Source organism: Polyodon spathula, chromosome 3, assembly GCF_017654505.1.
Source record: "Polyodon spathula isolate WHYD16114869_AA chromosome 3, ASM1765450v1, whole genome shotgun sequence".
In the NCBI taxonomy this organism is placed as follows: Eukaryota; Metazoa; Chordata; class Actinopteri; order Acipenseriformes; family Polyodontidae; genus Polyodon; species Polyodon spathula.
Genome location: NC_054536.1, coordinates 57,246,542 through 57,273,263, shown reverse-complemented (window position 1 = coordinate 57,273,263; position 26,722 = coordinate 57,246,542). Strand labels below are relative to the sequence as shown.

The window sequence follows — 26,722 nt, the reverse complement described above, 5'->3', positions numbered from 1 at the left end:
ACTGTCTGGATGATGTCTGTTGTAATAAACATTGAAAAAAATGATTAACCGTCTGGTGGTTCCTGTTTACCTGTGTGTGGTTTGTGGTGGTCCAACCGAATCTAATAATTACCTGTGCAAGGAAAAAGAGCAAGAAAATAAAGCTAATAGTATAGTACAATATACTTATAAGGGTTCCCCTGTAATCATACTTAAGAGTAGTGGTGACAAAAACTCTTCTCATCTAAATGAGTTCTCATCTTATAAGTTTGGCAAGTGTTAAAGTTTTTAAATGATGCAAATGCTTTTCACATCTAATAACTTTTGGGGCTCTGAAACTCTGTAATTTTGTTTGTCATCCCTTTCAGCCGGTTTCGGTCAAGGTTGTACAGTGCTATACACATTTTTAGAGGCAAACTCAGGATGGCTCAACAGTGCCATTTTCCAGCATAACTTTACTCGGTGAAAAGTGTGATTTGAATGTGCTGTTGCATACAGGGGTATGTTTGCATTCAGCAGCTGCATGATGTGTTTTGTGCATGCGCCACCAGTAATAGGGAGCCGCAACAGAGTTCAAACGTGTTCTTGTTATTACAAAAGTTACGTTCAATACCATATTCCACAAAAACATTCTTCTAAAAAAAAGCTGCATTTTAGGAAGTGAGGTGGGAAAGCAGTCCTAGGTGAAGGATTGTGCCCTGATGTCTGTGCAACACCGATATGATTCCCCAGGAGTCTTATTAGATTTTTTTTTGTTGTTGCTGGAATAGTTAGTAAGTTTGGAAAACAATGTTTAAAGTAGAAACACAAATAATCATACAGAACACAAACTATAGGATATTAAATAGACATATGAATCAAACAAATGTAGATCTTTTTAATTTATTTCTTCATATCAAGGAAAGTGTGGATTTCAAGACAGGTTTATAACAAACCACACATTTAAAATCCATGACCGATACTACATTAACCCAGTCGACAAAAATGATCTATTTCTTTCTTCCTTTGCTGTAAAAAAAACACTTAATAGGTACCAGACTGTTCTATCAAACATGTCAAATATACTACATATTACCAGAGGTAATGCAGGACAGCCAGGTCATCAACAATTCTAAAGACTGAACGTTTAAAAACAAATATCCAAAAAAACTTCTTATGCCTTCACATCAACAAAAGGTAACTAAAGTGAACTGATCATCCAGTCCTATCTGGTACGCCACCTTGCTTCCAGAAGTCAATGTCAGTTCCTTCTCCATGCTCAGACAGGCCAGTGACGTTGATAAAGACCCGCTTCATGATTGCTCGGGTTTTGCTTCTTCCAGTGAACTGAAGGCCAAGTGGTGCAAATGTGCCTTGTGTCCGATTCCATTACCAGGTCAAAGTTTGAGATATCAACCTGCATGGAATAAAACAATTGTTACATTAGTCAGATTTGTAAAGAGGATAAAAAGAGGAAGCCATGTGGAAATTGATAACTTGACAAATCAGTGAATTATTTCAATGTTTCTGAGATCATACAATGCATGTTGAAACTGGGGATCAGCTCATTGATGGGCACATGCTAAATTAATAGAGCAATATTGTACTGTAGTTATTATCGGCAAGGCCATACTGATTCTAAATAAAAGCAGTGGGCTTGGGACCCAGACTGGAAATAATGATCTCTATTGTGACCATATGCCTACACTGTGCATTAACTAACACCCTGTATATCTTGGAGATATGAATTTTGGCAGGACCATATTTGTTTGGGATTTGTGTGTTTCAGTGTTTGATTTCATAGTTTACAGTATTTTATATTGCCTTGAAGTACAGGTTGCATTATGTTCAGACTAGTGCTAGAAATGTAATGTGGTCATATATTTTCAGATACATACTTTTATGATCATTATTTTTCCAAATAAATCCTTAAAACTGAACCACCATAGAACCATTGAATTATAACCCTATTTACTCTTGCCAGCCAAAGCCTAAAGGTTTTAGCTGAAGTTAGCAGTGAAGATTTTATCAGTTAGTTTGCCAGTTTACAAAAGCGACCTTCACAGCTGCTGTTGGATTTTAACTGACTGCACCATAAACACTCACTTTGAACTCATTCACTGCTAGTCGCTAATGCCTGCATTTGTAAGCCAGGATGCTAATTTGTTTTATTTCAACGCAAACAGACACATTACTTTTTTAATTTTATTATTTAAACAAAAGCTTGGGCTGGGAGTGAATAATGTTATCCAAAACATACAACAATGCCAAATTAGAGATTAGTGGACTTTATTTTTGTCTAGGTAATGTTGGTGCAAACATTATTTTCAATCAAGCTGAGTTTAGCATTTAAAAAAGTTTCAATCCAGCACTGATTCAACTTTTTTTTTTTTTTGCAGATGGGTAATAATTTCTAAAAAATGTTTCTGTAAGTAAAAATTAACTATGCTCCTGTAATAACTCACAAGTCATTTAATTAAGTAATCAACCTTTTATTTACTAACCAGCTTACACACTCGGCAACTGCCTCAGGGCTTAACCCTTAGCGGTCCATTTATTCAGCATTTGGTTGGGCGTGTCAGGTCCAATTTATTTTCAGAAGCACTGATAATTTTACACGCGCTGTTTAAAATATTTTTTTTCAGAGTAAAACAGGTTTGAAAGGCCACTCAGCATTGCATCTCCAGCCCATCCCAACCTCATGTTTGCTGTATTTTTCACATACCGCTTCATGGTCATGCATACTGATAAATCCTCTCCTGATCATTTGTTTTATCATCAAACTCCTCAATAATGCGATCCAAGTCATAACATCTCAAAAAGCTCTGAAAATGTCTGTGATATTCTTTGAGTGCTGGATGCAAAAGCAGCTGTCTTCTTTGTTTGTGTCCTTTGTTTATTAAAGGGTTAACCCTTTCCAGTCCAATGTCAGACCCTGTCCAACATCATCAAAAAGATGTAAAGCACAGGTCTCTAGTCGTTTTTTGTCCGGAAAATATAGAGAAAACCTTTCAATGGCTGAGTGAGACCGATATGAGCTGAATGAAACCGAAAGAAGGGCGTATCTCATTGCCACATGCATTACAGAGATAACACGGACATAACAAGAGTTAGCTGCTTTTGCAACCAGCACTCAAAGAATACCACAGACTTTTGCAAAGCTTTTTGGAGATGTAATAGTAATAAAATAATGACTTGAATCGCATTATTGAGGAGTTTGGTGATACAACGAGTGATCAGGAGAGGATTTATCAGTATGCAAGTCTATAAAGAGGTATGTGAAAAATACAACGAACAAGGAGTGGGGCTTGGCTGTAGATATAGTACTGAGTGTCCTTTTGCGATTCAATGCCTTTTAAACCTGTTTTACTCTGAAAAAAAACAATCATTTTAAACAATGCGTGTGAAAATAAATTGGACCTGACGCGCCTGAATAAATGGACTGCAAAGGATTAATCTGAATTGATTTCCAAAATCCAACTTAAAATAATAAGAAGAGAGTAACCAAGCCCTCCCACAACGATCAAACAGCTCCCCCTTAAGGTCAACGTAAACTGCAATAAGTAGTGTTTAGTGACATTACATTCTCTCCTCCCCTCCCCCCCTTTTTATTTCAACGATTCTATCTGTCCATGCAGTAATCTTGGAAACGCTGATTTATCAGTATTTCTCTTTGAAATTTTCCTTCAATTGGCTGGGGCCTCTGGTTTTGCATTGCCTGACACCCTTCTGTCCCTGAAAGTGTTCTACCCATGGTGGTTCCCATGACTGCTGTTCTTGGTCAGGTTCTCCACTGGCATTCTGCCGCAGGTGTTGTGATCTTAATCTGTTAATGTGAATGACATGGTGCTGTCCAGAAGCATGAGCAGTGTAAACAGTGATAGGGCTTAGTGTGTCTGTAACTTCTCATCCTCCTTCCCAGCATGGATCCAGCTTAGCTGCTGTAGGTATGGATAACCAAACCAAATTTCCCACTTGCAACTGTTCTCCCTGAGCTGTCCGCTTGTCATAGATTTTTTTGTTGCCATGGGCTGCATGCATAATGTTAGCATTAACAAAGTCTTTCAGTTCAGCTGCTGTTTTCTGTAACTGTGCTTCATATGTGACCACGTCTTGACCTGTGCAGTGGGGCTGGTGAAGCTCATCCAGTGGTGGTGATTCACGGCCAAACATGAGTCTAAATGGACTAAAACCTGTAGCTGAATGGTGCCCTGTTCTATACGCATAGAGGAGGAGGGGTAACCAGTGTTCCCATTAGTGACGACTCTCATCGTAGGTTCGCTACATCTGTAGTACTGAGCGGTTTGCTCTTTCCACCATGCCGTCCTCTTGAGCACGGTAAGATGTACGTCTAGATTTCTTTATGCCAAAAGCCTCTCAAAATGTGCTCCTTGTTCAGAATGTAGGATTTGGGGAATCCCAAATTGAGTGACAATACCCAGAACTGTTGTGGAAATCCGGTCTTCTTTTTGATTACACTAAGCAACTTAGTGTAATAGTCCTGCAACACCAATAAGTACTTGTTGCCATTAATTGAGATTGGAACTTCCAGGATAACAACTGCAATCATATCATATGGGTTTCCAATTGGCATGCTGATCAATGGGGCAGGGGCTGGCATTGTGGCTTTAGGTTTTTGGTAGGTTTCACAGGTGCGGCAGTACTCTTCAAAGTCCTTAGCCATGCCTACCCAATAGGCTCGGTGTAGTGAGAGATCCAATGATTTCTTGAAGCCTTGGTGACCTGCAGTTGCAACATCATGAAAACGCCATAAGAACATCTCTGCTGTGAGTACTGGGGGACCCTGGACTTGGACAATGACACTGAGCTGTGGCCATAATTGGGCATATCGGCAGAAAGGAAACTGCTTCCAATCTGTAGGTTTCTTCCCCTCTTTAACAGCATGAAGCACCTTGCAGAGAACCGGGTACTTCTCCTGTAGGGTTTGCAGTTGCACACCCGTCATTTCAGATTTCAGCATGGTCACTGCAATGCAGTCTGCCTGCCTGCAGGTCTGTGGTTGGCTGGACAACGTGTCATCATTTATGTTTTAACACCCTTTTTTATACTTAATGGTGAAATCAAACTCTTGAATTGCCATGGACCATCGGCATAATATTGCTTCCATTTTCTTCGACTGTAACCATTGTAATGGTTGATGGCCTGTAAACACAGTGAAATGTCCCCCAAGGAGATAGTGTTGAAACTCCTTCAGAGCATACACCAACGCCAAGCATTCCTTTTGAATTGTCCCATAATTTTTCTCACTGCTAGTTAAGGTTCTGCTTTTGTAAGCGATAACCTTACCACTTTGTTCCAGTACAGCGCCTAGGCCAGTGTTGCTAGCATCGGTAAAAAGCTGAAACTCCTCGTCAGGTTTAGGATAAGCCAGGAGTGCAGCATTGGTTAGGGAATGTTTAAGTGATCTGAATGACTGCTCTCAGTGTGCATCCCACAAAAATGTTGCTGCTTTTAACAACAACTTGTTCTGTGGTGTTGCAACTGTACTGAAGTGTGGCATATAGTGGCGGTAATAACAGGCAATAACAAGAAACTGTCGCACTTCTTTGGTATTGCTAGGTGTTGGTCAATTGTCAATTGCATCAGTTTTCTTTGGGTTTGGAAGCATTCCCCTGGAAGAGAAAATGTGTCCTAGATATGCAACACTCTACAGGCCAATTTTGCATTTTGTCCCTTTCAGTGTGAGTCCTGCTGCTCATATCCTGTCCAGTATAAGTGACAGATGTTTGATGTTTGTTGCAGTATCTTTTGAGAAGACAAAAACATCATCTAGGTAAACCACTACACAGTCCAAGCCCCCCTCCCCATAGTGTTCATTAGATGTTGAAATGAACTGGGACCTCCGGTCACCCCAAAGAGCATTTGCCAGTAGCCTGATCTGAGATCCAAAGTTGAAAAGAGGGAAGCTCCTACACTTTGTCAGGGAGTGGAAGTGGATAAGCATCCTTTTCAGTTTGTTTGTTTAGCTCCCTGTAATCGATACAAATGCGTATGTCCCCATTCTTTTTCCTGGTGTAAACTGCTGGCGCTAACCAAGGGCTGCCAACCAGGGGCTGCTGCTGGGTGTAATTATCCCAAGCTGTAACATGTCCTTGATTTGTGTAGTGATCTCTGCTCGCAGGTGCATAGGTATGCGCCTGAGTGGTACACAAACTGGGGAATTATTACCAATTTAAATGTAATGATAAGCAAGAGTAGTGTGACCAGGTTTAGTTGGCCATATATCTATGTATTGCTGAATCAAATGCACAAACAGGAGGGGTGTCTCTGGTAGTTCAACTGACCTGGGTCCTCCGAATGCAGGTATAGTGCAGTCCTCCATATCAGCCCCATCTGAAATTACTTATTGCACGAAGGCTAGAGAATTAAAATCATTGGCATGTTTTCCATTGCATCTGTGACTGCATATGGTACTCAGGTCAGGGCTATTTATGTGCTCTGGTATGTCCATAGAGATAGAAAATCCCTGGCCAGTGATATAACCTGTTTGAAAGTCCAGCTGTATGCCATATTTTGTGAGGAAGTCAGTTCCAAGAATGACAGGTGCCACTAAGTTTTCTGCCACTAACTGTAGAGAACTGTCCCAATGTCAATATTAATGAAACCATATTTTTAGCAAAAAATTGTTGCTTGGATGCTGTAAGCATCTTTATGGGCACTGGAGTAGGTTGCCATGGTCGGTGGCTCAGTGCTATTTTAGTATCAATCAGAGAAACAGTAGATCACGAGTCAAAAAGTATAGTCAGATTTTGGCCTACTATTTTTGCCTGTGCCTGGTGGCCTATTTTTTTCCTGTCCACGTGTAGTGACCCCCCTCCGTGTGGAAGCCCCGTTTCCCTTGTTCCCCACTTTAGGCCTACGTTGGAAATTACGACATTGACGAGCTATGTGCCCGTAACAATGACATTCATAACATTGGGGGCCTCTGTGTTTGTTGTTGTTGTTTACAGCAACAACTTCATGGTCAGTTGTTAAACATTCAAGTTACTGGGTTATATTCACAACCACCGCTTCCAATCGTTCTAAATTGTCGGGCTCCTGACAGGGTTGTAGTGCAGCTACAACATCTGCATTGCATGAAGCCCCGCCCGATGTGAGCAGCAAACATGTGAGTTGAAGGGCCTCCTCTACAGTTTTAACAGAAAGTTGTGAAATTATGTGTTTCCCCTCTGTGATTATTAACTGCAACCATTTATCTGCTACCAGTGCAATAACTCACAAGTCATTAAGCAATCAACCTTTACTTACCAGTTTACACACTTGGCAACTGCCTTAGCGCTTAATCTCTACCGAACTCTGAACTCCGTCTTAAAACAACAAGAAGGAGAGAGTAACCAAGCCCTCTCACAAAGAACCAACAGCTCCCCCTCAAGGTCGATGTAAACTGTAATAAGTAGTGTTTAGTGACACTGCACTCCAAACTCGCAATTAACTCGAAATCGCCCTATTAAGAACTGCAATGTTTCACCTCACAATCACATTTAGAAATACTACTATGTAGTTATCAAACATGCAAATTAAATAACTGAAATAATAACCTACCTTACCTGATGCTTAGTGAGGATGAACTTTCCCCAAGTTCATCCTCCTGTCTTTCATTGCAAACTTGTCGAGTACTTATAGGTTTCGGTTTTGATACGCAGGGGACTTAAAACCAGGTGTCCTAAGAGCTGGTCAAAAACAGAGGATGTCTAATAACCTCCCAGATGAGGATTAGTTTTTATCAACAAAAGTCAGTAAATTCAAAATGAAATTCACTTTTGTGCATGATTTGTAAACAATGAACCAGGTTTATAATTCATTTCGCTGTACCTTCTTTTCCAAAGGCTACAATAACCAATAACCATTTCGTCCTTTGAGTGATATATATTTCCATACATATCATCAAATGCAACATTAAAAACAAGTATCCTGCTAGGTTGGACAGGGTGTCTTCGGCTCACCGTGCACCAACGACCGCTGTAGCCTGCAGGCTTGCCTGTAAGCTGCCCAGAGCTGAGTTGTCCTCTGACGCTGTAGCTCCTGGGTGGCTGCATGGTGAGTCCGCAGTGTGAAGAGAAACGTGAACATATCAAATTGGGAGAAAATAATAAAAATAACTGGCAACGGCAATAACAAACACAATTAAAGGCAATAACAAAAACTACCTACATTGCAGCAACTAAAATAATGTTAAACATACTCATCAAGTACTTGCATTGATACACATAACCTAATTGATAACTACACATAGCATAACAACAATAAACGGAACATAATACAACATATGCATTTTAACAGCTTAATCTGTAGAAGTTAATTGTTGTTAATCATGGCTTTTTGTCCACTCTGCTCAGCGGGTGACTGGGGCTGTTTAAAAAAAGCTACTATGGATTTTTAGTGTCCTGTCTTCATTTCTTTTTTCTTTAGTATAGTATGCACTTCCATTGATAAGAAAAAACAGTTTGAAATACAGCTACTGAATGTCGTTTTACATAGTTTTTCATTCATTGGTCATTTAGTCTTCGTACGGCACATACAGCACTACTGTTGGATGAAAATGACGGGTGAATGGAATCTGAGCCTGTTCAACTTTATACAACCGAACTTCATGATCCGGCTCCAGTGAAACTAAACTCTGTTCCTTTTTTTTTTGTAAACCATGTTAATACAATGTGCTACTGATCTTACGGTCTGAAGTGCTTAGACCGAGATTGTTTTTAAGTCAGTTTGCGTAAAAATGATGCAGCATGCATTTATCATTTTAAATATGTTTCAGATTTCCCGAAGAAATCATTGTGAATTCAAAATATTTTATCGGGTGGGGGTAAATTTATCCCCTGGGATGACAACTGAAAGTGCAGAGCCAGGGAAATTCCCTGCACCCCCATACAAAATAAAAACAAAAAAACTAACAAACAAACAAACAAAAAAAAAACGATATGCGGTTGTCTGGCAATGGGTATTGTGTCTACTATAATCATACCACACATTCGATCTCCCCTGATATATTCCTGTAACATGGAAACATAATAACAGAGAGATAATTTATGAATATTTATCTAAAAACAAACTTGATATAGTGTTTAACATCCAAGCCTTAATCTGTTCATGCCATAATCTATTCATAAAAATGTTCTCTCCAGGAACATGGTTTTCAACTAACTTGCATGTGGTAGAGCTCGGATTTGATCCTGTGATTTTCTTTCTTCTAATGAGGTGACATGTATGAAAGATAAAATAGCTCAACTTTATCAAACACAGTTCAGTACCACAGAAAAACAGAGCAGCTTAGAATCAGTTGGTGTTCTCCTTCATCAATAAAAAATACAAACAGCAATATAAACAGAACACATTACATCACGTTTCAGTCAATTTACATATGTTCATGAAAAATAGAACACTTTGAAACATCCCTTATTGAATGACAGCTCATCTTGTTCCACCTATTCAAGCACAACAAACGACAAAACCCACCTATTTTGTTTTAAAAAAAAAGCAAACAAGCTTTGTGATTCAGTAGCAAGAGAAGGCCAATTGCTCATTTTGTCCCCTTCCAGCCTACACCTTGACAAACCCCATTATTTGGTTAAATCATGGTTCATTTCTTCTACAATACACTGCATATAACATATTGCCCTAATTTGTCTTTGAAATGATTATTATTAAAGTGCAGTGTGCTGCTTTTCATAATCCAATATACAGACACACATTCAATAAATCATCTAAGAGGCTAGCTATGTACCAGACTGAAATGCCTTTAATTACTCAGTTCTAGCTAGTTGTGATGTGTAATGAGGCTTTCATATCGAAATTGTCTAGGCTGCTACCAAACATGTTTCAGTCAGCTTCTCAGTTTATCAAAACAAAAAGAAATATATATATCACTTATGTTAACAACTTGCATCGTGCCATCCTAGAGTGGGACAACTTTGACCTTTGAACTGCTACATGTGGATGACTTTTTTTTTTTAAAAGATTTTCACAATCAATAGGTAGTAATAATGTGTAGATTGAAAATAAAGGAAAATTAATTGTTTCCTGTGTTTTACATGTTTTTAAAACAAGCTAAAGGGAGCTTTCACAGAAAAAATACTTTTGCACTGTAAAGTGCATACAAGTATACAAAAGACTTATCTGCCTACATTTGGTAAGACATTCTGATGCTTCTCCAGGAGTTTATAACAGGTAAAATATTTAATTGAAAACTGATAAATAGAAACCCTTACTTACTTACTCACCAATTAGACACTAAAAGGTAGGTGTACTAAGATGGGCCAGTAGCAGCTCAAACATACCGCGATTTACATTTTTGTTGCAACACTTAGCAAAGTATACATTGTATCGTATGTTCTAAGAGAAAATATGCTAATGAAAAGATTGAAATTTAAAAATGTGTTGCGTCTTCTTAGAGAGATCTCTATCGAGAGATCTCTATCGAGAGTCGTGCAACATTATTCAAATAAACAGCGAGAGCTGAGTTGTGGGTTGCTCCAGCAGAGGGAGCCTGAAGGATAAGGATACATGCAAGGCTGCAAGAATCAAAATAACATTGTTCTTCATCTTCATTTTACATATTTTAATACCCCCAAATAAAATGTGTTTCCATTAAAAAGCTTTTCATAATTATACAGTAGCTAAACCGAATATGTTTGTCCAACATTAGGAGGTGTCTGGTTTTAAAAAAAAAAGTTAAAAAATCGCACAGACACAGAGAGTTATAGCGCTCAACACCTAATGCACTTTCTTTTTACATTAGCCTGTAGGCTACCGGTATGGTAACACAAAATAATTCCTGCTGCTGCACTGTACACATTGGTGAACAATGCGAATAAAATATTATTTTAAATTAAAACTAAATGATTGTAGCGTATTATTATTATTATTATTATTATTATTATTATTATTATTATATTATTATTATTATTATTATTATCTTGGCAGCCTAGACAATTAACACAAAATAAATCATGGCGCCGCACTGACATGTTATGCTACTTACAGAAGGACAGTCATTTCTTGTTAATACGAATTTCAAAGGACCAGCAACAAATTTTGCATTTCAACTAATTTGTATTATCATTAGTAGCATATAAGCCAAATTTCTACTGTCAGTTTTTATTTGAGTTAGTCAGTGGTGCAGTGCTAAATTGTGCACAATTACAAACCACCTGCACATTAATAGAATGGGTGTGTTTCATGTTCCTATATAGATGTTCAGAATGAGCTGAAGGGGATAGTGGCACATGTATGCAGTTTATTGCTCCCAACACTATGTGGAAGCCAGCAATGTCATAAAAATTTATTTTCAAGGCTGTTCGCCTCAAAAATGCATTGAGCACAAATGGCAATGCACGAGAAAAAGCGGACTGGGAAATGCAGCAACAATTGCGACTTTAAAACATGCTTTCAAAAGCTTATTTAGTACATTTAACCAAAGACTTCAGACTCGTTTGCGACTATTGCGATAGGCGTAACACTTTAGTACACCTACCCATATGTGAGTGAAATGTATTTTGGATGATTGAAATGTAACATTACCTTGAAATCATGAATACTTTCAATAAATACTGTACATACTTTAATGCTAATTTACAGGGTATGCATTAACTACAACTTTTTACATTGTAACTGTTATTTTACTTTGAATTACTGTATAAAAATTTGGTCTTACGATTTTTAAAAAAAAATCATATTTGCTTTATTGACCACAAACAATATGGCTCTGAAGCAAATAAAAGCAGAAACAGAATGTTTTATTCCAACACTTCAGAGGGAGTATACTTAACAAAAGGCCTTCATTCTCATATTATATATTTATAAAGATAATATTGGTCGCTTTGTTAAAGCAGTATAAAGCATCCCAACTCTCTCCAAACACAGAATATTATATTTATTATATAGATTTACCTTTCAAACATTAAATTAACAGATAGGTAAATTGGTAGAATAATAGGTTGAGGGTGACTAAGACGATGCTGAGAAATCCAGAATCCAAAATGAAGAATCCAGTCCCTTATTTACTAGTCACAAACACGCAATACAAGTAAGTGGATTCAACCATATGTTTTTTTAACATTTTTTTTTTTTTTTTTATTGAAAAGCCAGACCTATTGGTCACGTGTTTCTGGCAATTCCCAGAAAGGCTACAAATAGTTGTGCCAGCATTCTCTAGCTACCGCATGCAGTATACTCACAATTAACCATTGAGACACTGGGAACCAATAAGTACAAGAATCTTAATAACATCCGAATTCAAGCTGGGCAGCAAAATTGTTAAACGTATTTGTTACACATTAAATTAAAAAATTAAAAATTAAATGCACTAAAACACACTACGCAGATTATCTGGAGCGCTGACTGCACTATTGCTTCAATTTGTAATATAGTTGTATACTACTGTTCTAAGTTACGACACTGTACTTTCCACTGATAGAATAAGCTTGCCTTGAGGAGCTGGCAGTACTGCTCTGCTCCAACACCACCCTGCTCCTCTATAGTCCAAAGCACCATCCCTAGGGTTCTCTTAGGACGCAGGCTTGAGGAAAAAAAAAAAACATACATGATTGTCCTTTACCAGTTAACCTTCTATATTATTCTCAACACAAACATATAGATGATGCAGTCAGACTTAATTCAATATTTTCTAATAGCAGTGATAATTTGTTCCGCTGTATCAAAAGCTTTCATTAAATCAATTAAATAAGCACCACACATTTGACCCTAATAAAAGAGTGCCAATCCCACTTAAGTGTAATTAAGCCAAATATGAAAGCTGGTAAGCATAATATGTTTGTTCTTTGATATATGTATCTTTACAGGTATTTTACAACTATGGGCTGTATATAGATATACATCCTGTCCAAAACAAACACAGTGGCAAAGAGCAAGTCTGATAAAAACAGAGATGCTTTAGCATCTTTTTCTGGTGCTGCTATTATCTGTAAACATTGACTCCAATAATTTTATGTAGTCTTTATAGAGACATTCCAGTGTATGGGAGAAATTCGCTTTAGTTTAAAAGAGCTGGAAAGCATATCACTTCAGTGTATTTGAGTAGATGTATGTCTCAACACAAACGCAGCACTAATACAGAAATCTAGGATTTTTTTTTTCTTCAAAAGCCGTTTTTTTTTTTTTGTTGACTTCTTGTTAGTGTACTTCATCTATATTTTCAATGATAGGGTTCATTTCTATCCCTGCCAGATAAACGTGTGTGTGTGGGTGTGGCTGTGTTTGCACAGCTACAGGTGTAACTAATAATTTATTCTAATTGTTTTGTTCAATTAATTGATGTCATCTGCCTGTACTTAGCAGGCAGCTATATAACATGGACAACATGTTTGTTTTGGGCAGTGTGTGTGAGAAAGCAAGAGGCTGTTAGTGTGGAGAGACTTGTGTGGTTTATAAAAAGGTAGTGTGTGCATATAAAGTTTTTTTTAATTGGTAAATGGCTTAGCCCTCCGATTTTGGTTAGAACCATGAAAAAACTTTAGAAAGCACTCCATGTGGGAGGTTTTTGTTTTGAGTTTCACTTTTATTTCTGTAAATATTTTTTTTTTAAAAAATGGCACGAAAGTGCTATAAAAAAACTTCACATTCCTGTGTCTGTGTCTGTTTCAAATGGGCGAACAAACCTTACAATAAGTAAAATCTTTAACACTACATAAAGAAAAATTGATACTGCTTCAAGTGAGGTGGCTAGAAGCAAAAAGCAAAAACAGATGTTCTTCTTCCTGAAGCTGCTAAACATATCAAAAGGTTGTCTTACAAGTTTATAAACAAACTGGAGCCAATTAAAAAGCCAAACAAATACTTTTTCCTCCTCAGCTTTAAAAGTCAGACAGCCACAGGATTATATACCTCCTATGCTCTTCCAACCAACCAGATGGGGATGATGTAATTCGTTAAGCTGTATAATTGGGTTAGAGTGCCTGATAGGCAGGGTCCCTGCATAATCCCAGACAATTCAGCTGTACAGTAAAGCTCCTCAGTTCTGCAAAGAACATAGCTGGAGATTTCACAAAAGCAATTCCCAAACATAAACTACATTTAACACTAAAATCAGACAAATGGCAAGATTGTTTAGGAGATATACTTGGGCAAGGCAACAGTCTGGAGGAATTTGTGCTGTCCACAGGGGACTCAGTATGCTACCACAATGGTTTACATGCACATCTTAAGACCAGATGTAGAAAAAAAAATCTTCCATTGAAAGTTTTCACTATTTAAAACTGAAATGTGACTAGATAAAGTATCCAGCCTCTATGTGAGCATTATTGGCAGAAGTAGCAATTTAAAAGTTTTGTTTGTTTGTTTAAAATCCAAAGCATTTACAAGTTGCCATATAGCTTGGTTAGATCTGTAGCTATAATTAAAGCCCTATACAAGCATGCTCATCAAACTATTAGAGGCACAAATGCTCCCATACACTAAGTATTGTCAGTGGGGAAATGTGAGAAAAAGGTCAGCAGGAAATAAAATAGGACTCAAAGTAAAGTTCTAAATATTGTATTCCAGGGTATTGTAAAAATAATAAAGACAGACACTGTTTCTGCCAATCAAGATGCAGGATTTCAGTTCATTATCTGCCAACAAATGTCTGCAAGTAAACAAAAGCCCCATCACGTTAATTATGGTTGGAGATGTCATAAGAAAGAAACAACTACAGGAAGCTGCTTACAAATGTGATGCCCATCCCCACAGTATAAAACAAACACACTTTTTTTTCTTCATTCCAGTTTTAGAAAATCACAGTTTGTGGTCCTCCTTGTGTACAGTCAGGTCAGTAAACACACTTTCTCTTTATTTTATTCTTTCTGGTTGTGTTTGGGAATGTCACTCTTAATAATTACAGTAGAGCCTATGATGTCCTATCATGTAAAGCCCCTTTCACACTGGCATGCTCTACACGGGTCGTGGCCCAGTGTCATGCGGGCCGGCTACGTGATTTCACGCTGCTTTTTGAACAAACAGGGTCAACCTAGCTGATTTAAGCATGTAATTGCCTTACAATAAGGCAGCTTCTCTAGATTGAATAATTGGCCCAAATGTTGATTACAGCAAATGTTTCTTCATCCCTGCTGCAATCTGGCTCACAGTGTGTCTCAATCAACAAATATATGGCTAAAACAGAATAAAGAGAAATGTTGCTTATGAAAGGCTTGGCTGTTTGTTTCTTTGTCCACTTACAAACACCCATTATGCATTTTCTCTCACTGCCAACCCAGGTCAACCTGGATACGACCCAGGTACGTGATTTCACACTATGTGGATTGTGACCCAGGTAGACAGAACCAGGTCGGGACCCAAGTAGGACTGCCAGTGTGAAAGGGACTTTAGATGCAATACCCTTTATTGATTGATGAATCATTGCCATGTGTTATTTGCGCATGCAGCTACCAATTGAACGGTACATAAGTAAACTGATCAATGCACATTTTATTATGGGTCTAAAACAGTAAATTCAACTCTCAGTAAGACAGAATCGATTCAGTTGCATATAAGAACAGGCTCTAACTCGCAGTTTCACCTTTTACATGCCAGCTGTCACTATATTCACGTAAAACAGAATAAGAAAGTGAGAGATTAATGTAATTACTGTTCTGTTAAAAAAATTAAAAAATATTTTTTCACAACATCGCCAACTATCAAAAGCAGTTTGTGTTTCTGTATTTCTTTTCTATTCTTTAAAAAAAAGAAAAAAAACATTTTTGTTAGTGTAACGCGCACTTTCGGTGTAGAAATGTTTTTAGATTGCTGTTTTGTAAATTGTATGTTTTTAATACTGCACTTTTTTGCAGTAATTGCTACTGATTTCTGTAGTTAATGTGAAGTAATGTATTTTGGTATTTTAGACACACCTGAATTTGTTAATTTATAATGTCCCAACATTAATAAAGCAACTACTATATAGTACTGTATAACGATTCCCTCCGAGATATGATATTTTCACATTTCTGAATGACCACTGGAACCAATTAAATCAGATATGGCAAGCTTTGCTGTCTTATTGAGGAATATTGTTTTTAGGTATTGCTTGGATTTATATATGTTATAAGGCATTTATTTAATATATTCAGTTTCCGTATAATTTAATAAGCTGTAATGCATGTTAAGGCTAGACTTTTTCTGTTATAAAGAAAACTGTTGTCGGTAGCACATTGGGCAATTTAATTTGATATATGCTCTACAAATAAAAAAGCAGACAATTTATCACCTTCAAGTGGCACTATCCCTTTAAATTATTAATTGTCTAATGCATGTTCATGCAAAATCAACATAATGGACACAGTGCTTTCTGTCTCATGGGAAAGCAGAAATAAAAAAAAAAAGTAATTTGTAGGTTTTGTTCAAGTAGCTAGTGCACTTTCATGTTTAATTTGTTTAAGACATGTTTTATCAGGGGTTTGTATAACTTGTTTTGAGCACAAGACTGCTACTAGAAGACAACCTTTAATGGCTCAGCCATTCAAACATTTCCTTTGCAAATGCAGTACGTTAAAGTCACATTAAAAGAGATTTGGTGTGCTTGTTAGAATAGGAAAGAACAAAACTATTGTGGATACAGCATGTAGTCCGAGTGAGAAGGGTCTGGATTGAACTACAACCAGTAGAGACGAATCTGTTTGGGGGAAAAAAAAGGACTACATGGAAAAGACAAGTAGGTGTACTGGTTTTTAAGAAGTGTTATGACTAGATAAAAACGTTCCTGTAAACACTGTCTATGGAGTAATTAGACTGGGAGCGGCCTATTTCAAATTACCATGTTCTGAGTGGATAAATAACATGCAGAAGAGTGGATTTGTAACTGAGATTAAACTGAACGTTAGCACGGTTACACAGAGAGTGGATGCTGCAAGGGACCGTCTACAAATGACTGTGAAATAAGTAAACAAAGCAATGTGCACTGTTTTGAAATGAGCGTTTGGTGCAAACAGACAAACGCTAAGGACATAACTGTTTAACAAAGGGATTGGTGGCAGAACAGTAATACTGAAGACAACGCTTTCAAACAGGGTATAGACTTACCTGCAATGCTACAGCAACCAGTGAGTACAATCATTACAGCCTGTGCGCAATTCCCATACTTACCTGGATAAAGGTGATAAAGGAAAATACTCTGTTATTGTTACTTGAGTCATTGGACAAATTGTTGACATTTAAAGGACTGAAAAGAAACAATGCACTTACCTGTGGATTTAAAGTGAAACTCTATGGGAACTAAGTGCCATACGTTTGTGTGCAAAGTTTTATATTATGGTGTGGATTAGCCATTCCATAATAAATAGTTAGGGCTCCAGAAGCGAGTTAGCTGGGTTAGAACTGCGTTAGTCTTGTAATTTGTGGGTTAATTTTTTTTGGTTTGATCTCTATTTTTTTCACCTATAAATAAAATCCCACCTTTGGTTCACCACTTCGGTTTCTGCCTCATTCTTTGGAATAGCACTCTTACAAAACAAAGCGTCCTCGCTATATATATATATATATATATATATATATATATATATATATATATATATATATATATATATATATATATATATATATATTGCACATTTTTCACATTGAATTTGGTCACATCTTTTTGTGGATTGTAGTAGTACATAGAGGGAGTCTGAGAGAAAAAATGACACCAAAGTTTGTTGCTTCTTTCATTTGTTTGGTATGCACGGTAATCAAACATGCAATCTTCAGGTGTGAAAAAGTTATTGCCCCCTGTGACAGAAATACAATGAGTTCTGGTGATAAATCTTCCTCCCGACCTGTGAGGGAGCTAAAGAACGAGAGGAGAAGTATCTGGAAGGGCTGGCCTGACAGTTTGTTTCCGGGACTGGGAAGTGGGTCAGCCTGGAAAGAAGCGAGACTTTGTTGTAAGACCGTATTGACCTGAAAGGTAAACGAGGGGCAGCTGCAAGTAATAAGGCAGCTGCAACCATTTACCTAGATGTCATGCAGGATTACATATAGGGGCCAGGGTAACGCTGATCTTTTCCTTTGTTTGGGTGAACGCTTGGAGAGAGAAGGACCAAGAGAGGAGCTCTCGTTGTGAAAAAGAATACGTGTTGTGTATTGTTGTGTTTGTCTTTATAACTTTTTTTTCACCACTAGACAGCTAAATGCACAAATCCGGGGCTGACGACGAGGGTCAGCACGAACCGGATCACCACTGCACCAACCGTATCAAATTACCCGTGTCTTCACCACCGCACACGCACGTCTGCACTCACCCAGGACTGGTGACTGTGTTTGTTTTTGTTTGGGTCTGTGCCCTGCTATTGCTATCCTCGCGCTTTAGACATTGTTGTGTATAGCCAGGGATTTATTATTTTACGGTCACCAGACCTGGATTACAAATAAAAGCACTTTTTCACTGGATATCATTGTCTGCCTGTCACTCCTGCATCACATCACCGCTACACCTGATCCCCTTTACCAGCCACTTTGCCACACCCCCATAGTTTACGCAACCCAATTAAAGGGATAATTAGGATCAACTGTTTGAATACTTTGGTTATCAATCAGGCCTGATTTGGGCCAGCCCTGCCCAATATAAATCTGATGAAAAGAAATTCCTGAAGACCTCTGGAAAAAAGTTGTTGATGCCTATCAGTCTGGAAAGGTTTACAAAGCCATTCCTAAGGCTCCGGGGCTCCACCAAACCACAGGTCAGAGCCATATTGTCTAAATGGAGAAAGTTTGGGACAGTAGTGAATCTTCCCAGGAGTGTCCGTCCTGCCAAAATTTCTTCAAGAGCAAGGTATAAAATCATCCAGGAAATCACAAAGAACCTTAGAACAACATCAAGGGACCTGCAGGTCTCTCTTGCTTTGGCTAAGGTCAGTGTTCGTGACTCCACCATCAGAAAGACACTGGAAAAAAATGGGATTCACGGCAGAGTAGCAAGGCGGAAACCACTGCTCACTAAGAAGAACATGAATGCTCGTCTCAAGTTTGCCAAAAAGCACCTGGATGATGCTCAAGAGTTCTGGAACAATGTTCTATGGCAGATGAGTCAAAAGTGGAACTTTTTGGCCAACATGGGCCCTGTTATGTCTGTTGAAAACCAAACACTGCATTCCACAGTAAGAACCTCATACCAACAGTCAAGCATGATGGTGGTAGTGTCATGATTTGGGGGTGCTTTGCTGCATCAGGACCTGGACGACTTGCCATCATTGAAGGAACCATGAATTCTGCTCTGTACCATAGAATTCTACAGGAGAATGTCAGGCCATTCGACTGTGAGCTGAGCTGAAGCACAGCTGGGTCATGCAGCAAAACAATAATCCAAAACACACAAGCAAGTCTACATCAGAATAGTTGAATAACAATAAATTTAAAGTTTTGGAATGGCCTAGTCAAAGTCCAGACCTAAACCCCATTGAGATGTTGCGGCAGGACCTGAAATGAGCTGTCTATGCTCGAAAATCCACAAATGTCACTGAGTTGAAACAGTTCTGCATGAAGGAGTGGGCCAAAATTCCTCCACGGCGCTGTGACAGACTGATCAATAACTACAGGAAGCGTTTGGTTGCAGTTATTGCTGCTAAATGTGGCGTAACCAGTTATTGATTCTAAGGGGGCTATTACTTTTTCACATGGGGGCAATGGGTGTTGCATAACTTTCTTTAATAAATAAATGAAATAAGTATCAAAATTTTGTTTTATTTTTTCATGCAGGATCCCTTTTATCTAATATTAGATTTTAGTTGAAGATCTGATAACATTCAGTGTCAAAAATACGCAAAAATGCAGAAAATCAGACAGGGGGGAAATACTTTTTCACGGTACTGTAAGGTCATTTTGTGCACATGAATTAATTTAGGTTTGCCACAGCAAAGGGTTTGAATACTTATGCAAACATAACTTTTCCATTTTTATTTAATATCAGTTATCTATTTACTTATTTATTTTTTAAATAAATGTGAAAACTGTGAGACAGTCTGAATACTTTTGCAAGGCACGGTACAGTATTTTACAACTAAACATTTCACCTGTGTCATGACTTAAATTAAGCCATCTCAGATTGACTTTAAATCAATGTAAACCAATGCCACTGCAACTGTTCTCATGCTTTAAGCCAAATAATACAGCGAGGAATGTTGTTTTATTTAGAAGAATCTTGATTTCACAAAAAAGTCTATCCAATAGTGTATTTCTGGATGGAGAATCTGCCCACTAATCAACACATGTCCAAGCGCCATAAAAACTCTTGAATTCATGTCACTTCTTTTTTGTTTGGCCTGTCAGTCATGTGCAGCGAGGCCAAACAGGGAGATGGATGTCTTTAGTGTCTGGAGGAAATGCTACCCTCAGCCATGGTTCCCTAAGGTTTCCTCCTGCCGAGAGGTTCATATTTAGTTTCTACAGGGTACGTAGCAAAAAATGCAGTGAAAAACGAGTGATAAGGAGAGGGTTTATCAGTGTGCATGACTATGAAGAGGTATGTAAAAAATACAGCAAACAAGGGGTGGGGCTTGGCTGGAGATGCAGTACTGAGTGTTCTTTTGCGATACAGTGCCTTTTAAACCTGTTTTACTCTGGGGGAAAAAAAAATCTTTTAAACTGGACCTAACGCACCTGGCAAGCGCTGAATAAATGGACCGCAAAGGTTTAATTCTTATTCCAATCGAAACTATACAAGTTGTCCCAAGTTTGTACAGTACCTGTATACTTTAAACTGATTCATTAACTGTGGTTCTTTCAACCATTTTCATAAGGACATTTAACTAAAAATAAAAGTGTAAATATTGTAATACTGTAAATGTGTGAGTTCTGTTACTTATATGCATGTTAATGCCATGGCTCATGTGAACCCGTGGTTAAATCAACACCTTGGAAAAGTCAACACTGAATGGCATCTGCATGAGATGTTGAGTTAACCAACTTTGACTCTATAGGTTCAGTTTCATTGTTTTGTATTGGTGGCGCAGTTGCAGGGTGCTGGGTATCCTCTCTTGGGGGTAAGTGAAACTAATTTCCCAACCTTAGAAGCCCAGCTGCTGCTGGCTTTGTCCTCCGAGAGGAATGTTCTCAGCAAGACAAGGGGAAAGCCAGCCAAATCTATCTCTTATCCCATTTTCTCACCTCTAGGTTCTTCTTGCTTCCCAGCCGTAGAGACCGATTGATTTGGTCTCACCTCCACAAGGGAGGCTCTCCACGAGCCAAGGAGAATCTCTTTACTCATCTAAGTCACAAAGCACATCTCTAATTTTATTAATTCCCGGGGTTTCTTTCTTCCTGCAGCCCTTGCTCATGTCCAGTAAATTGTAACCTTAGCGTTATTTGGGGGGCATGAGCTACAGCTCCTCCCCCTATTTCCTTCCTACCAGTAACATCTGCTAAACCCCTATTTAAACCCCAAGCTATGCGATTGCTTTATGTCTTGTTTTTTGTTTTCCACCATCTTCCCCTACTTCCACTAGGCTTTCCTCCTCTGCAACTGCTGCTCCACCTCTGCAACGGTCCACCACTGAGGATAAGTGACGCTCACATTCCAACCTTAGAAGCCGCCGCTGGCTTTATCCTCCTCCAGGAAGGTTCTCAGACAAGTGGGGCCCCCAGCCAAATCTATCTAACTCTGTCGTCTTCCCATTTTCTCACCTCTAGGTTCCCCTTAGGGGAAGTATAGGTTGCTTCCCAGCTATGGAGACCAATCAAATCGGTCTCACCTCCACAAAGGTGGTTCTCCGCGAGCCAAGGAGAATCTTCTTAATCATCTAAGTCACAAAACACATCACTTCTATTATCAATTCCTGAGGTTTCTTTCTTCCCATAGCCCTTGCTTGTGTCCAGTGAATAGTATATATGTATGTGTGGCAAAGTGGCTTGCATTGCGCAGGTGTAGAGGTGATGCGATTATGAAACAGAAGACAGACAATAAAGATCCAGGATTTTTATAATCCTGGTCTGGCGACCACAAAGAACAATCCTAGGCAATACACAGCAATTTGTATTGCACTGTTTCTAAACAACTAGTTGCAGTCCTGAAATAATATAAGTGTTAACACACACACGATTTCCGTGTAAGTTGTGAAATACAATTTATCTGTGTACAATGGTGAAGTGTTGTCTGAGTTGGTTCTGGCCTTGCAAGCGACAACTCCTGGTACATGTTAGCCGTCTAATAATAACAAACAAGTACAATTATAATTAGACAAAACAAACACTGAACACTCACAGTAACTTTATTCCATGTCCTTTTAGGTTTGTCTTAACCAAAAACAAGGAACAGATCACTTAGCCACGTCCCCTTTTGTACCATCATTAACGCCCCCTTGGTTAGCGAGTGCAACCATTTCTCCTCCAATCCGGGGTTGCCACATCGCTTCCCTTCTAGAGCGATGACTTGATGTACTATGGATCCACCCCCTTTCTAGATGGCCGACCCACCTTTCCCTGGAATTAATTGTCCGACCATCCAGTCTGGGGCACTCTGTTCCTTTTGCATAGCAACCTCATAGGTCAAGAGGTAGATTTTTAACCAACATTCATTCTCTCTCTGTCACTGTATGCAACTATGCTGGAGATACCAAAAAAATGATTATTTGGCAGATGCCTTTATCTAAGACGACTTACAGAGAGTATGTATGACAGTCTATGTATGATGTGGTGCTAGAATCCCTGAGGTTAATTAAAAACTGGGATAGGCACTTTAAAAATAGGCCTCGGCGTGTAGTAGCATTTATTTAAAGTGTTGACCTTCTGTATTCAAAGTAACAATTTTAAAAATACATTTTGTGTAAATCTTTACCAGATGTCTTTTTCAGATAACTCTGGAAATTAAAGTTGAATTCAAACCTGTTGAAATGGTAGATTTGCCTTCATCAGGTAATGATGTAACAACAAGAGATTAATCCTGACCTTTGCATAAAATACACAGCCTTAGTAATCCAGTTCAGGTTGCCTTAAGGTTGCTGCTCCTTCTTTTCAGTAATTACTGTCTGGTTTAGGAACATTCCTTTACATACTGTTTATATTACCAAACAATGAGATCATCCAGTACTTAAAAACTACTGGATTCTGCACATTCTCAGTAAAGGAGAAATCCCATAACTACTACCAGATGCTGGCTAGCAGATGCAATCCGTGCCACTCAAACACAGTGAAGAGAAGGATAGACTTATATGTTCTATGCAGAGTTCATAAAAATAGTTAGAAAATGGATAGCATGGTTTTGTTTGTCCTACATTTATACTCCATTGCTTTACCTAGTCAGGCCTCAGGGACCACAAATAGCTTTTTATTTAAAGTGGCTAGGACATCTCCGAGGTCTTGCGTTTTAGAAATATATTTCTGTCATTCGCTTTGGCCTTTTAACATCATTTCCTATAAAGTGAAGTTCATTGTAAGGCAATTTTTGGTAATCTCCCTCACAATGACAAGTGTGATGTGAAATATCTGAAAATGTATCTGAAGATCTACATTACCTGTGTATTGTGTATTGTAGTCTGAGATAGGGGCTGCATGACCTTTTCCTACCTCCATGGATTCATATTTGTTTGTGATAGAATAGCATTCAAGGTTAGAGACAACTAAACCCTGTGGTACAGTAGAAGAAGGTGACAAATTCATTTGAATACTGAATACTACATATTGCAAGTATTCTTAATCATCAGGAAGTCCCACAGTCAATGGGGCTGCTCTGTTCATGCTGATTCTAAGACCCATTTTGTATAAAGGGCTTCTGTGTAATATGAAACAGTCAATTATTGGACTCAACATTCCAATACCAAGAGTATCTATAAAATAGGAACCAGTTTTTTAATGTGAGTGTCATTGAGTAAAATAAACATTTTTTTTTTTTATTTTAAAAAACACTATTTAATTACTGTATGGCTTCTCTATCCTTAAAGTGGCATACTAAATGACAACAACTGTGATAACTGTCCAATTATTAAGGGCCAACACTACATATATTGCAGAAACTATCAGTTATGATAGTGGCACCACATTGAAAACAAGGGTTAGTGATACAATCAGACAGATGTTTTGATGATAATACTAAAACATGGAATGAAACATTTAAATTCACATTTTGGAATGATTGCAATGACAATGACATTTCCGCCACCCATACTACCAGGTGACATTTGATCGGTTCCAGAGATAAATACACTTTTAATGCAGGGTACGTCGCCGTGTCTCCATGGATATAAGAGATAGCCACCTGACCTTGTGGCTGCCATGACACATCGCCTAAGAGAGACGTTCGATTTAAGGTCTGCTCACACCCTATGCTCAATAATGCATGGGTTTTCACTTTCCCTATAACCACATCAACAATACAACCCCCCACCCCCCACCCCCGACCATTTCCCCACTGTTTACCTGCTTATGATGCCAAATAACATGCCGCCAGATCACTCCATTGCCGATGGGCATAACCTGGTGAGGTGTCCTGGCTGTTGGCACCTGAAACAAATAGGAGGGGAAGAAGGAGCTGAGGTTACGTATCTGTCCTGTTGCTGGTAAGGCAATGAGGCAGGGGCAGCAAATCTACCCCAGCAGGGGACAAACCTTAGTCTTGTTCCGGTCCCAGGTGGTGGTGTAACTAGGAGAGGAATCGGTGCTTGGCTGCTTTGTAGTAAGGGAGCAATGAGTAGGCTGGTCTTGGCAGAAAATCTGTGAGTCCTCAAAATCCTTGGCCATTTTCACGGCAGCATCCAGGGTAGCTGGATTGTGGCTCCATATCCAGGCCTGGATTTCGGCGCCGACCACATGGCAGAACTGCTTGGTGATGATAGCCTTGCTCATCTGTATCCCCGACTTCCAGGCCGGGCTTAACCAGTGCACCATGCAGTCACAGAATCGCTGCACAACTACACTGACGTGTCTCCGGTGATCTCTGGTACTCCCTGAATCATACTGTGTGTTTCCCCCATGATGTTCAGGCGATGGAAATGGCTTGCTTCACCAGGTCATATTGGGTGGCTTTGGCATCTGTCATGGCCTGGTAGGCTGCCTGGGCTTCCCCGATCAGACAGGGCGCTAGCTGGTTAGCCCAGAGCTCCTGTTGTCATGACGAGGTAGTAGTGAACTGCTCAAACGCGACCAGGTATGCCTCTGGGTCATCCTCTGCCGTCATCTTTTGTGCCCGAGCTTTTGGGGCCGTCATCACGGGACATGGTGATGTGTTGGGCATCATCGCGATTTCGACCCTCACAATTAGAGCTGTGTACCTCCTCTCTCCTTCTCTCCTCGGCCTTTTGTCTTCTATCCAGTGCTTCCAACAGCGCCGACAGTGTAGTGTGATCCATCCCATGTTCTAACACCACGTGTGGCAAAGTGGTTTGCAGTACAAAGGTTTAGAGGTGGTGTGATACGTAACAGAAGACAGACAACAAACAGTTGTTTATTTTTGTAATCCTGGTCTGGCTACCGCAAATAATAATCCCAGGCAATACACAGCAACATGTATTGCACTGTTCTAAACACCAGGTTACAGTCATGAAATAATAAACACAGTATATATACACACAGAGACACACACACCATAGTGAGTGGTAATGTGCAAGTGGTGAAATACAATTTATTAGTCAACAGTAGTGCAGTGCTGTCTGGGTTGGTGCTTGCCTTTAGCAACAGCTCCCGGTATGTGTTAGCTGTCTAATAACAACAAACAAGTAGAATTAGACACGACAAAACAAACAAACACTAAACACTCAGGTATGTTTCTGGTTTTCCTTTTGATTTGCTCGCAACAATAACAAAGGAACAGATTGCTTAGCCACGCCCCCTTTTGTATCGTCAGTCATGCCCTGACTTACACCTTTCCCTGGAAAGACTTGTCAGACCATCCAGTCTGAGTCACTCTGTTCCCTTTACAGAGCAACCTCACAGGTTGGGAGGGAGATTTATAACCAAGATTCATTCATTCTCTGTCACATACCACCACTTTGACTATCAGCACTGTTGAAGGACAGAATAAATAAAAAAATAAAAACAAGTTTTGTAGTTTTAACATTACTTTTAGTTAATGACATTCAATAATTACACATCCACTCTGTACTACATTATTTATAAAGTGTAATGTATCATAACGTATACCAGGACTGGGAGATATGCACTATATTTAATATGATGTTACTTACATTTATATTTTATAGTTGTCCAATGAAAACATTATTTATTGATTTGTTTTAATCTATACGTTATTGTGTTACCTTTAATTTTTCATATGTTGGGCTTTATGCATACTGGACTTGCATTAAACGTCCTGTTAAATTAAAACAAAAAAAAAAAAAAAGCTATTTATTGAAGTATTGTCAAATTGTACCACCGCTGTTATTTTATTTTACGTATTACATTTATTTGATTGTTAAAATATACGGAAATGCCCATCCCTAGTGTATACACATATTTACTCACTACATAGAATACACATATATAAACTAAGTACAGGCAGTCCTCGCACTTACGACACAATTGGTTCCTGAAAGTAGCATTGTAAGTCGAAGCACATTTTCCCATTGGAACAATGTTATAAATTGGGGTTATGTTCCTGACTCTTCAGCCAGATAATAGTTTTACAAAAATGCCCCGTTTTGTTGTATTCATGCAAATATTTATTTATCTCTTTACACTCAGCCCGGTGATCATGCGCACATTACTCAGACACCTACCAGGCTTGTTTAAAAGTACACTCAGGACTTTCTAATGATGTATTTAGTGCGTGTGTATGTGCTACTCCTAAGAGGAAATACGATCACTTGAAGTTAAGCTCCTCATCATGTGACAGTTTACAGCTTAGGTTTCATTT

General features: G+C 38.8%; 1 long non-coding RNA gene across 1 annotated transcript in view; it reads right to left on the bottom strand.

Annotated features, from left to right (window-relative positions):
• Positions 1 to 939: 939 nt before the first annotated feature.
• Positions 940 to 26,722, bottom strand: part of LOC121313227 — a 100,850-nt gene continuing 75,067 nt past the window's right edge. The window contains exon 3 of the long non-coding RNA XR_005949952.1: positions 940 to 1,375. This is a non-coding gene — a long non-coding RNA (uncharacterized LOC121313227). The remainder of the gene's footprint in view (positions 1,376 to 26,722) is intronic.